The 12,826-nt window shown below is 37.8% G+C and overlaps 1 protein-coding gene across 1 annotated transcript in view; it reads left to right on the plus strand.

The window, feature by feature from the left end:
* Positions 1–1,763: 1,763 nt before the first annotated feature.
* nexmifb (neurite extension and migration factor b) overlaps positions 1,764–12,826 on the plus strand; it is a 73,389-nt gene continuing 62,326 nt past the window's right edge. The window contains exon 1 of the mRNA XM_079630252.1: positions 1,764–2,151. The gene's annotated coding sequence lies outside the window, so the exon portion shown is untranslated. The remainder of the gene's footprint in view (positions 2,152–12,826) is intronic.

Genomic DNA, 12,826 nt, shown 5'->3' on the forward strand with positions numbered 1-12,826 from the left:
AAACCCAAACGTTGGGTTAAATATTTTATAATTTTTTTTAACTAGGTTTGTCCATATTTGACACAAAATTGGGTTGAAACAACCCAGCATTTTTAGACTCCCCAATATTTAGTTTGTAATTTAAATATTATTTGTTGAGTCATATTTAGTGTTTTATACAAACAAACTATTTGTATTTGAAAACTGTGTATTTTATTTATTAAAATAATGTCATAAATAAATAGGCCTAGTTAACTTAACTGTTGGGTTACTTTTCACCCAACCTGCTTTTAACCCAATGCATTTGGTTAAAATAGCCCACCGTTGGGAAGGTTCTATACCACCCCATATTTGGGTTATTCGTTGGGTTATTTTTAACTCAACATTATTAAGTGAGTATAAAGATAACTACAGTATAACAAACTAGATTAGAGTCCACACCAACGCCATTATTATTCTGTTTTTTTGTCTTTTAAGTATGAATATGTTAGCCTTATTGTTATCTAAGCTAGTGTGCTCCCAAACAATGACAAAGTCACATTTAGAAGATATAAGCATTCAAATCTTAGTCTCTCACTTCCGCCAATATGCATCAATGATTTTGAAGACATCACTCTGCACTTCAGCTTCTCATCAGATTTTCTGTCCAATCAAATGCTCTCTAGAATCTGAGGCTCCGCCCCCTACATTATAAATAGATGCTGAAGCTGCGGCTAAAATCGGTCACTTGTTCACACATTTACTATGTTCTACATGGTGAATAGCACATAGTGCACTATATAGGGATAAGGGAATGATTCAGACAGTGTAAGCATGCTTTCCATCAGGGCGAATGAAGTCTGGTTTCATGTCAGTGTCACACGAACCTCCGCAGATCCGGTCCAGAGACACGACAGCACAGAACAGATCATGTGCGCGAATCGCCGAAGAGCAGAAAATGAATCACATCCATTTGAATTATGCGCCGAACGCTGTAATATAAAGCGATGTGTAGGAGATTAGGAGGAAACTGCAGCTTTACCGAGCTAAACGGCTCTGGCTGAGCTGTGATATAAACCAAACGCTATTGGCTATTTTAAAAAAGGGGTGGAGCTGTTCAATATGCTCCGCCCCGTCTTCCTGTTTTAGTGTAAATTACGTCAACACATTGAATAATCGTACACGTTTCATGGCACTTCAGTGGGCCTTTAATGTAAGCGTATGCTACAATTTTGTCTGCCATTTTTAATGCTGAAGCGGTTTAAAGCAGGATGCTTTCTGATTGGTTCATCTACTGAAAAAAAAAAAAAGATTCTGGAAGTGATTCCAGCAATATCGTTCAATAGCGTCGTCATTATCATTATAGTTGTGGTGTGGGCGGTGCTAAATGTAGAACAATTTCTAAATGTATCTTTATCATTATTGTTATAGTTATGGTGTTAACTGTTAAGGGGCCTTAAGAGTCATTTATTTGACAAGGTTTCAATATTGTAATATTTGCAATTAACATGTGTTCTACCAAGTAATGTTATAATATTTTTAAGAGTAATTTTCATTAGTGAAAAAGTGTTTGAAGCTGTTTTAAATCAACTAACCCCTGACCTCTCAATAAAACCTTTACGTTATTAACTGCATATCCAATCATCTGTTTATTAGAAAATATGAGCCAGCAGAGTCACAATACATTTTTATGTTTATGTATTGCGCGTTATGGTAACTTTCCATTTTGATAAAAGGAAAATCAAAACTTTGTGGCCTTTTCACCTGTAGCACCTCCCCTTCACGCACACGTCACGAGCCTCTGAGCACTGAGGGCGCGCGCACTCTGACGCGCCGGAGCCGGAGAGACGCGCTTACGAGACTGCGCCCATCACCACCACCACCACCACCACACCGAGACCCCGCAGCCCGAACAATGGCAGCATCCAGCGGCTGATGCACAGATGGAGACACGCTGGAGCTGCCGAGTGGTCTTGTAAGACGCTGTCCTCACAGATGGAGCGATAGAGGAGAGAGAATCCGCGGGCTGTTCTCCATCACTGACGGGAGGCGCGTCCACCTGCGCTCGCACTGGAGGCCCGGGATGCGCGAAAACATGCACAAGTGCCTCTGATTAAAGGAAATTATTTCAACATTGTGGTCAAAAGAACTCGGCGTTAAGAAATACACACATTCTGGCAGCGTGAAGAATGGGTAAGTGCTGTTCTGCATGAATACGGACGAAAACGCACCACTTTGCCAATATGCACGCACGCATTGCATGACTGTTCTTATACAGTGCATATTGATATTATGAGATGTGATGAGGAGGAGGTGTTCGTAATGTGCGTATTAATGTTACTTTTGGCTTCATGAAATCCTGCTCACTTCTGACACTTGACTCAAAACCAAGCATTTTTTTTTTTTTTTTTTGGGCATGTGTCGTAAAACCCAGTGCGCTGCCATAGACAGCATGTTTGGGCACCATAGACTCAACCTACTCTGACAGCATTTCGGAACATCATGATCTCTAGAGCTGCAGGCATAGATTTTTTTTTTTTTTTTGAAGGGACACACTTAATATGGTGCCGAAAAAAAAAAAGTGAGACGACCAATCGTTTTTGGACATTACGATTTCCTATATAGGGCATTTTTTTGGGAGTCTTAGTTGCCTAACTAGAAAGCATTTTTGGTCATCATAAGTGGACTGCATACTTAGATATCATATTTTCCCATCATAGGCACAGTTTTAAATATGCTCAATGATGCTATGGTAGTGTTGGATCATTCTTGCCTAATACTCTTATTGTCTTGTGCCAAAAAGTGTAGATCAAACTAACAAATATGAGGTAATTTTCAATAGAAAACTGAGTCCTAAAATACATTATGCTTGTGTCGAGATGCATAATAGTTACTTAACTTATTGTCATTATTCAGTATAGTATAGAAATGCAGTGTTTGTCTCATCAACCTCTAGTTCAATGCCTGACAATTAATGACTGACCTAGACAGCATTTCTGGACATTATGGTCTGAAAACCTATGAGCATCATCAGTGACCGTGTCCAGGTTCAGTGTGCAGACTGAAGCATGTGTCAAAGACGCTTGAGGCATCTGAAGAATGATGCGACGACTGTTTGTTTGTAGTCATCTAAAAGAAGTGCATCTCTTCTGATTGAATCCGTTGGCAGTTTTGAGCACTATGTCGGCTCAATCTGTGCCGCTCACTCACTGAGTCACAAGTCTATCAATGGGCTAGTGTGTTTCTCCCCTGCGTTCAGTCATACCGTCTGCTGGTTTTCTTGCCTCAACAATGCCCTCTGAGATGATGGTTAGAAGGAGGAATGTTTTTGAGGTGACCAGATGGCATTGAGGCAGTCAGATTCACATATTGCGAGAGAAATATAATAGAAGTGAAATTGTGTTGAACAACCTCTTCCACCCCCACATTGTATTTGTTCTCAATCATTTTTCATTTAATGACATTTTTTTACCCTTTATTTTGCAGCATTCCTTTAATTCCACTCATTATTTCCACCTTTCTTGTTGTTTTTCACGCATCTCTTTATAAAAGCGCTCGCTCGCATTGATTTTCCCTGGACTGCAAGCGTCGTCGCTGCCGTTGTGAGTGTATTGTTTTGGTTGGTTTAATTGAAAGGCCTTGGCCTAAAGGATTTCTGAAAGCTTCTTTACCGCTAAGCTTCTGCAGTGGGGAAAATCCCTTATTAGCCACATTACAACAACAGTTTTGCTGAGTGATTATGAGGTGAGTAGAGAACATAGGCTACCTTGATGATTCACGGGAAACTTGAGTACGTTTCAATTAGTGAGACCAAGTTACGGCCCAGGCAGATTAATCGCTGTTCTTCAGTCGTTGTGAGATTATCAGCATTAGCGGCTATTAATGCCTGATTAACTGCTCATTGCACCGAAATGTTGTCAGTTCTAATAGGGTCGTCTAATCAACGTGATTTCTGTTTTTAAATATTTCGAATGGACTTTGGCATAAATATTGTGCAAAATTCTGTTCATTTTAATTCAATATTTTTTTTGTTTATCTTATTTGCTATCTTTTATCTGTTTTCAGCTATATATAATTCAAAATCATGAACACGGCAAAATAATTGAATACAAATCAATTACTGAAGCGCGCACAGTTGACCGTTCGCAAAGACCCGCCCCCCTTAGTTACTGTCGCTATGCCCGACAAGCTACGCCGCTCTCACGCCACACCATGTTCTCATGAGTGAAAAATACATCGCAGAGCAGAGAGGACACTGACAACACGCTGACAGACAGGACAGACCAGCTTACTTTCCGGTTACTTTTGATATTAATCATATTAAACAAAGTCTCATCTTTCAAATTTGGTCATTTTTTTAAATAAATGTAAACAATAAATACCGTTTTGTGGCTCTTTAATGTGCCTGACAGATCGCTGTAGAGCATCAACACTCCCATGTTAATCTAATAACTCTCCTGACTGCTTTGTCCGACAAAATGGCGGATGGCGAAGTATGATTCAGATCACCTGTCAATCAAGCTCCCTGCGAAGGGTCAATTGCGTCATTAATGGAATTTGCATCACGTAGATAGATGATCTTAGAAGTCGAGGGCATTTCCAGTGGCGTACTTTTAATTTTAAATTTAACCCGATTTCACTTCCTGTTTGCGATCAGATAAACTCTGGGAAAGTGTTCAGTCCATTGATCCAGTGATGTTGCACTGGACACTTACTAATCACTGTAAATTATTTTCATGGGTGTGCATACATTTATGAATGTAAAAACGGTGTGCATACATTAAAAATGGTCTGCATACATTTATGAATTATTTGGATTCCTAACTTCATTTGTTTTTTTTGGTGTCCCTTTGGGAGTCTCCAAGTGTCCTTTCTTTTGTAAAGACACTAGTGGTGTAACGGGACACACATCTGACGGGGAAGAAAACTAAACATAAAATAGCTTTTTTTTAATTAAACAGTGGTTTACTGAACAAATGTGTCTCTGTCTTTACATAAATTCAATTATAACTAAAACTTTCTTAAGGATAAAAAAGTATCTCTGCTAATGCTGTAAACTATATTAGTAGCTCTATTGCACATTAATATTAAAGGTGAACAACAGACTAAATTGTTAGCCTAGATTCAGTTGCTTGCTATTTACTTTTAGATATAATAATCAACACTAAAATAACAAATTGTATGCAAACATGTAAACTGCACATAAGTTTTTGCTTTAACTTCTAAATCGAATTATTTGTTTCTACTCCAATTCGTTGTTGAAATATAATCATTTACACAATGGCTGTCATTTCTATGACAGATTTATGTAAACCTACATTAAATAACCAAGACATCACTAACAGGTTACGTAAAATGTAATAACTACATAGGCTAATATAGAGTATATATTTAGTGAAAGAGTTGATTTCTCTGACTAACTTTCCTGAGGTCAATGGCGTAATGCTACGTGGGATATTGTTTACGAGCTGTTTTATTGTTTTTCCGCCGTTGAAACACTGATTGAGCGATTCCACGAGATATGATACGTTTTTCTGTTTAATTACGTGATAAAATGGACAGAATATGAAATATGACACTTTGTTTCTTATCGAAAGGAACAAAACACAGAGCTTACAGAAAAAAAATTTAATATGGTGCAAAAGTTCATTTATTTCAGTAATTCAACTTAAAAGGTGAAACTAATATATTATATAGACTCATTACATGCAAAGTGAGACCTCATTTCAAGCCTTTATTTGTTATAATTTTGATGATTATGGCTTACAGCTTATGAAAACCTTTCCAATATATGTGAGTATTGGTTAATGGCCGGTTAGCTTTCGTAATTCACCGGGAAACCCAAGTGTTCCCAAACACGTGTGCACTGTACCGGACGTCCTGTAGCGAAACGGTTGAGTCCGGATATACGTGTACCTTCACACCCCTAACACACACCTAAATTGACCTTATAAAAAGCTTGCAGAAAATACATTATTGTGAGAATCACCCTTCAATCTGATAGTTTACTGGATATAGCAAATGATGACAAAATAAACATGTTAAACAATATAAAGGGGGTATGCGTAATTTCACGATAAGTGTGCGATTAGTGGTTATTAAAAATTGTAATAGCCTTCAGTCCCGCTGCTCACTAGTTATTTGAATCATTCAAAAATAGGTCCTCCAATCCTTCGATGATTTGCATTGTCCGCTGATATCAGTGGCACTCGCCGCTACACGCTTCATGTTCAGCGACTGTGGCGTCGGTGTTCCAGTCATATTGCAGCATGTCTTCTCTGGGAGCGTGGATAAGCTCAGTGAGACGGCGCTGTAATTAAACAGAGGTGAGGTCCGTGGGAGATTGTTCCGCTTCCTGATTGCTTTTCATGGCCGGAGGGGGAGAGAGCTCAGGCTTTTCCTGAGGGACAGAGAGAGACGTCAGGCTTCCCGAGTCTCCGATCGGCTCACCTGAGGCTAAAGTTCAGGAGCCAGCCGCGGTTCAGCTCAGTCAAGGAAACCACACGGATATTTATAATAGTTTGGCCTGTTAAAATGTCTTGCTTTTGATTTAATTGACAATAAAGTGCATCATTCGGGCTCTGGAAGTTAAAAAAAAGAAAGATTTTTAACCATAACTTTTAAAAAAAATAAACAAAGTTCAGAGGTTGTTAATCAAGGCTAAATGCTAATGTTAAAGCCATCTGTTCACATTATTTCAACGTATTTTTTAGCGCTTTAAAATAGGGCTATAAACGATTAATCACGATTAATCACGATTAATCGAATCCAAAATAAATGTTTGTGTTTACATAATATATGTGTGTGTATAATTATTTTGTATATATAAATACACACACATGCATGTATATATTTGAGAAATATTTGCATTTATATACTGCATATATATTTTTTATTTGATTTATATTATATATAAATAGAACTATTTTATATATAAATAACACATTTTTCTTAAATATATACATGCATGTGTGTGTATTTATATATACAAAATAATTATATACAGTACACACACATATATTATGTAAACACAAACTTTTATTTTGGATTCGATTAATCGCGATTAATGGTTTACAGTCCTACTTTAAAATATATATTTTAAATAATTGTGGTTAAAAGTGAAATGCGTGGTGGAAACTACATTACCCATGATGCAAATCGTGCCAAAAGAGATTGACGCACTGCAAATGATGTAATAGAGCGGTGCAGGATGATGTCAGAACCCAGAAAACTATTATAATTTGCCGTTGGTTCCCTCGATATTTTCCTATGAGGTTTTATATATATTTTTCAGTTTATTAGTAAAATAAAGCCTGTGGTAAACATAACTTGGCGATACTCTGACGTTTTGTTCTACAACGTAAATTACACACACCCATAGCCGAAAACGTGAATTTTGAAGCAATTATATATATATATATATATAAAAGTATGTTAAAACTATAAGACAGCTTGGGGTGTGAGTGTATAGGTCAAAGTATCGTCAAGTTATGTTTATTAACTTGGCTTTATTTAACTCATTAAAAAAAACATTTTAAAACCCCCACAGGAAAATCTTGTCTTCAGGAAAGGAATTTGTCTTCAGGGGTTCATTATATATATATAATAACCTTAAAATATATTGTTTCTATATATATAATCAATTTCTTTAAATGAAGTTTAATATTTCACCGGGTTTTTAATGCGATTATGTCCTTTACAATGCTTCATGAGATTGCATTTCTTCTCCTCATTAAAGCTGTAAAGTTCACAGTCTTGTATCTTTTTCTTTTTGTCTTGATTTTCAAGTACTTTTTTTGCTTCAAATCGAAACCCAGTCGCTGGTTTGGTTGATTTGTGGCTTATAATGCTTTAACAAAAACTTTCATTAAAATCCCTTTGGGAAAAATGAATGGGGGGAAAAACACGGACCCAATGCCACTGGTCTTGGTCTGAATACCTAGTGAGCTGTCTAGACAGCATTTCTGGGCATTTTAGTATAAAACACCCTGTCAGCTGCCTACGTAGAGTGCATTTTGGGCACCACAGTCTGAAAAAACCTAGTAAGGTGCCTACCTAGACTGAATTGTGAGTTGCCAACATACACAGCGTTTTTTGGGCACCATATAAAGTCTAGTGAGCTGCCTACCTAGATGACATTACTATGCGTCATGGTTTAAAATCAAGTGAGCTGTCTATGTATATGCCACTTTTATGCATAATGGTCTCAAGACCTGCGAGCAGTCTATCTAAACCTCACCATTGGACATCACGGTCTCAAAACACATTATCTAAAGCACATATCGGGGTGCGTTTCGAGTCAGCTCAGCCATGTTAGCCAGTGGTATTTTCAGCCATGCTTGACTTGTGCAGTTCCCCATGTTGTTACAGTGTAAGCAAAGCCTGTATACTTTCTCCTTCTGGCACACAACACATTTTCTGCTCATTCTTGGCACATGTTAAAAGCGCACGTCTTTGTTTCCCTCACATTTAAAACCATATTAAAATGCCACGCACATGGAATACGCTCTCCCTGGTTTAACTATACTATACTGTACTGAACTGAACACACACATCTTTCTGCATGATATGATAATTTGGTGTGGAAGCACACATCTGAATGCGCAGAGCTGTTCGGCTGAAGTAGCTCTTGATGGAGCGGGGGTTTTTTCATTGTGAATGCTGTGGTGGTTTTACGCTGTATGTAAATTGCTGGGTTGTAGTGGCTGTGGTCAAGAGCTCTTTGATGAAATCATATTCCAGCCATGTGCGACGCAGACAGTTGTCAACAGTGGCGATTCACGCAGAGAGACTGCAGGTGCGACGCAGCGCTTGATTTCAGCGAAGCAGGAGGCGAAATCACAAACTGAATGATCGTCTCCGCACTAAATATTATTGGAATTGCATTTTTGTAAGAGATAAAAAACATTCGACCACTGAATAGTTCAGAGACTGAAAACGTCACAAACTGGTGTTCAGCTAGGAAGACTGGGTTTTTTGTTTTTGTTCTAACTGTTGTACATTTTACTAACACCACCAGAGCACATTCTTGATGTTATTCCACCTAAACAAAACTTAATCTAATATTAGCGTAAAAATTTAAGTTTAATGGCTAGTAGGAAGTATTTATGGCCAATGCATTTTCTCAATTCAAAACATAAGACAGTTAATTTTGGACTTGTACATTTTTACTGGTAGTATATTAATTTAATGGTCACCAAATAATAGTTATACATATTAAAAGAGTACCAAGAGTGTCAAAACACTTGATCAACATACAGTAGTCAAGCTGTGTTTTTCAATGTCCAATTCAGACTATATATATATCAAAATTTCCTCAAAACTGTCGGTTATGCATTGATGAGAATGACAGTAGATTTCGAAACTGACTAGGGCTGTAACAATATATCGTGTCACAATATATCGCAATACAAAAATGCAACAATATGTATTGTGGATAGTGACGATCTGTATTGTGAATAGTTTACCCAAAATTAATATTACTGTGAGAGAAAAAATTCAAGTTTTAGTGTCAGTACTACATTAAACTATTATATAATGTTATATAATGTTGAATATAATGTATAATAATGCAATGGGGGAATATTTGTGGGTCCTGATTATGTCAAATTTCTTATGTTACCAGTAAAAAGTGGCATACATTACTTTAAATATATCTAGTCAGTGACAAAGTGCAAGCATATTTGTATAAAATAATTCTGTATTTTCAGCTTCAAAATCATGATTATTTTAATCCTGGTGTCACCATTGTCCTGTGCATTGGATTACCAGCACCAAGTCCAAGCCTATTTACACCCACAATGTAATACCAAATTTAGCATTTTAGCTTTTTAATCAACAGTAAAAAAATGTGTTAAAGGAACACTCCGACTTTTTGGGACTTTAGCCTATTCAACTTATCCCCCAGAGTTAGATAAGTCCATACATACCTTTTTCATCTCCGTGCGTGCTATAAGTCTGTTTGACGCACCCACCGCTAGCCTAGCTTAGCACAAAGACTGGATGTAAATGGTTGCAGCTAGCATACTAATCCAAATAAGTGACAAAATAACGCAAACATTTTCCTATTTACATGTTGTGATTTGTATAGTCACAGAGTGTACAAAAAACAAAGTCACATGAGACACAGACATATTTTAACCGTATAAATACTGGGAACTATATCCCCTGAATATAGGGCGGAGTGATAACCGCAGCGCAACTGAGACGCGCTCTGAACGAACTCTCTGCTCCTCACCACGGCGCGTCTCAGGTGCTGCGGTTATCACTCCGCCCAAGTAGCAGTGCTTCGCCTTCAGAGAATATAGTTCCCAGTATTTATACGGTTAAAATATGTCTGTGTCTCATATGACTTTGTTTTTTGTACACTCTGTGACTATACAAATCACAACATGTAAATAGGAAAATGTTTGCGTTATTTTGTCACTTATTTGGATTAGTATGCTAGCTGCAACCATTTACATCCAGTCTTTGTGCTAAGCTAGGCTAGCGGTGGGTGCGTCAAACAGACTTATAGCACGCACGGAGATGAAAAAGGTATGTATGGATTTATCTAACTCTGGGGGATAAGTTGAATAGGCTAAAGTCCCAAAAAGTCAGAGTGTTCCTTTAACCTTTTATCATATGTCTTAGAGAATTGCAATAATATCGTATCGTGAGTTCAGTATCGTGATATGTATTGAATTGTGGTCAGCTGACACTTCTGTGTATCCAGCAAGCAAACTTGGTCATTGGCCTATGCCAGTTCAAAATGGCAGCCGATTAATTGGCTTTACTGATATATTTAAGATCAACACAGGCTCATTAGAAAAACATGCTTGCATCTACATTTTTTTTTTTTGGTGCAAAACTATTTTTCACTGTTATGATAAGGGTCAGATTAATGATTAATAAATACTTTTTTATCGCACAATTCCTTGCACAATACTATGCTATGGCCTCAAAAGACTACATTTTGCAGTTTTCATCACACAATTAGCTCCATACGTGTGGTTTTTCTACTATAGTAAACTTGCTCGGAAGTGGTCTGTGAAACACGGATCACACTAAAAGAGCTCAAAGCTATGCAGAAGCAAGTTAATGTTGCACGATTGCTTCAGCAAATGTACTGTTTTTATCTCTCGTTTGCTTTAGTTAACTCTATTGGTTAGATTTAGGGTCGAGTTAAGCGTTATTTCCCAGCGCAACAGAGCTTTAATCTTTTAGCGCCACTCACCAGACATTTCATTTCCGAACTGCAGCGGTACGTGCAACAAATAACATAATTCATGTAATGCATGCTATACGCCTTCATAGTACATTAAAATAGCTTTATAATGCATTATAGAGGCTTCACAGAAAGAGATCCTGCTTCATCCTGGGGGTTTTAATTGTGTGCTCGGCGGCGTTTTCATTCCCCAACCCCCCATCATCAGTGGACTGAGTGACACTAGAGTCTTTGTGTGTCTCGGCCTCTGAGGCTGCCGGCTCTGGTTTCAGGATCTTTAAACACCACCAAATGAGCGCCAAAAATGAGCACTGTAATAATCTTCCATGCTCGTCTCTTTCATCCAATTTTTAAAAGGTTGGTATGATGGTGATCAGGGCTGTTAACCCAAGGGTACGAAGTTCAAGCCCCTGTAGGCTCAATTTATAGAGGTACAATTTTGTATGTAATTAGATGTCAGGCAAAAGGAATAAACGGGAATTAGTGACCATTTTGGATTTATTTCATGGGTTAAATTTTCAATCCATTAGTGGAAGACCAAAAACAATCAAAAGAGATAAACATGGTTTATTTTAGTATATATAGTAAGAATATTGGGTCCCACTTTACATTACACTAACATTTAAATTAATAATTTGATACGATGCACTTATTGTCTAAATTTAAAAATATCTGCATGTAGTTACAGCCGTAATTAGGGGCCAAGCACTGAAGGTGCGGGCACCTATTGTATCTGTTCCCGTTCTTATTCTTCTTTTTCTTTTTCTTTTTCTTTTTCTTTTTCTTCTTCCGACTGGGCGTCTATGGCAGCCTATAGAACCGTTTGCGGGAAACTTATGAAAATTGGCACAGTGATAGAGGACAGCCTGAACTATCAACATAGCAAATTTGGAGTCTCCAAATCAATCCCTCTAGCGCCACCAACTGTCCAAAGTTGCACTCATGTTTATGCTAATAACTTTTGAACCACAAGGGCTAGAAACAAAATTCTTTTTTCCTCTGATTCCTGAGCTCATGACGATTCGACTACACCCTATGACGTCATTTTCCGTCATAATAGTTTTCCCGCCATTTTGAATTTTCCGAAAAACCTACTTTTTCGAACTCCTCCTAGGCCGTTGCTCCGAATTTCACGAAAAATGAACCAGATCATCTCCAGACCTGGACAACCAAAAGTTATGGAATTCAAGTTGATTCGAATTACCGTTCTCGAATACCGCGCAAATAAATTTTACGTAGCGCTTGCGAAAACAGACGTAAGGCCGTATCTCCACAACGCTTTATCGGATTCAGACCAAATTTGGTACATGTCATCACAAGCATGATCTGAGGCTACATGCTGCGTTTCGGCGCAGCGCCACCTACTGGTCTGGAGATATGAAGAATTTATGTTTTTGCTTATAACTTCTGAACGGTTTGTTCAAAAATCACAAAAGTGGTCTCGTTAGATTCAGGGCGTCGTGCTGAGTTGACTGATATTCAATTTTCCCATATCGGCCATTTTGGCTGTCGGCCATTTTTAATTATGTGCTAAAATGCTGTATTTTATGAACACATGAACGTATCGTTACGAAACTCAGTATGGGTCATCAGTACAACGCCCTAAAGGTACTCAAAAGATTATGAGACAGCGCCACCTTTTGGTCAAAAGTTATAATGAAA

The sequence above is a fragment of the Phoxinus phoxinus genome (genome assembly GCF_949152265.1).
Source record: "Phoxinus phoxinus genome assembly, chromosome: 12".
Classification (NCBI taxonomy): Eukaryota; Metazoa; Chordata; class Actinopteri; order Cypriniformes; family Leuciscidae; genus Phoxinus; species Phoxinus phoxinus.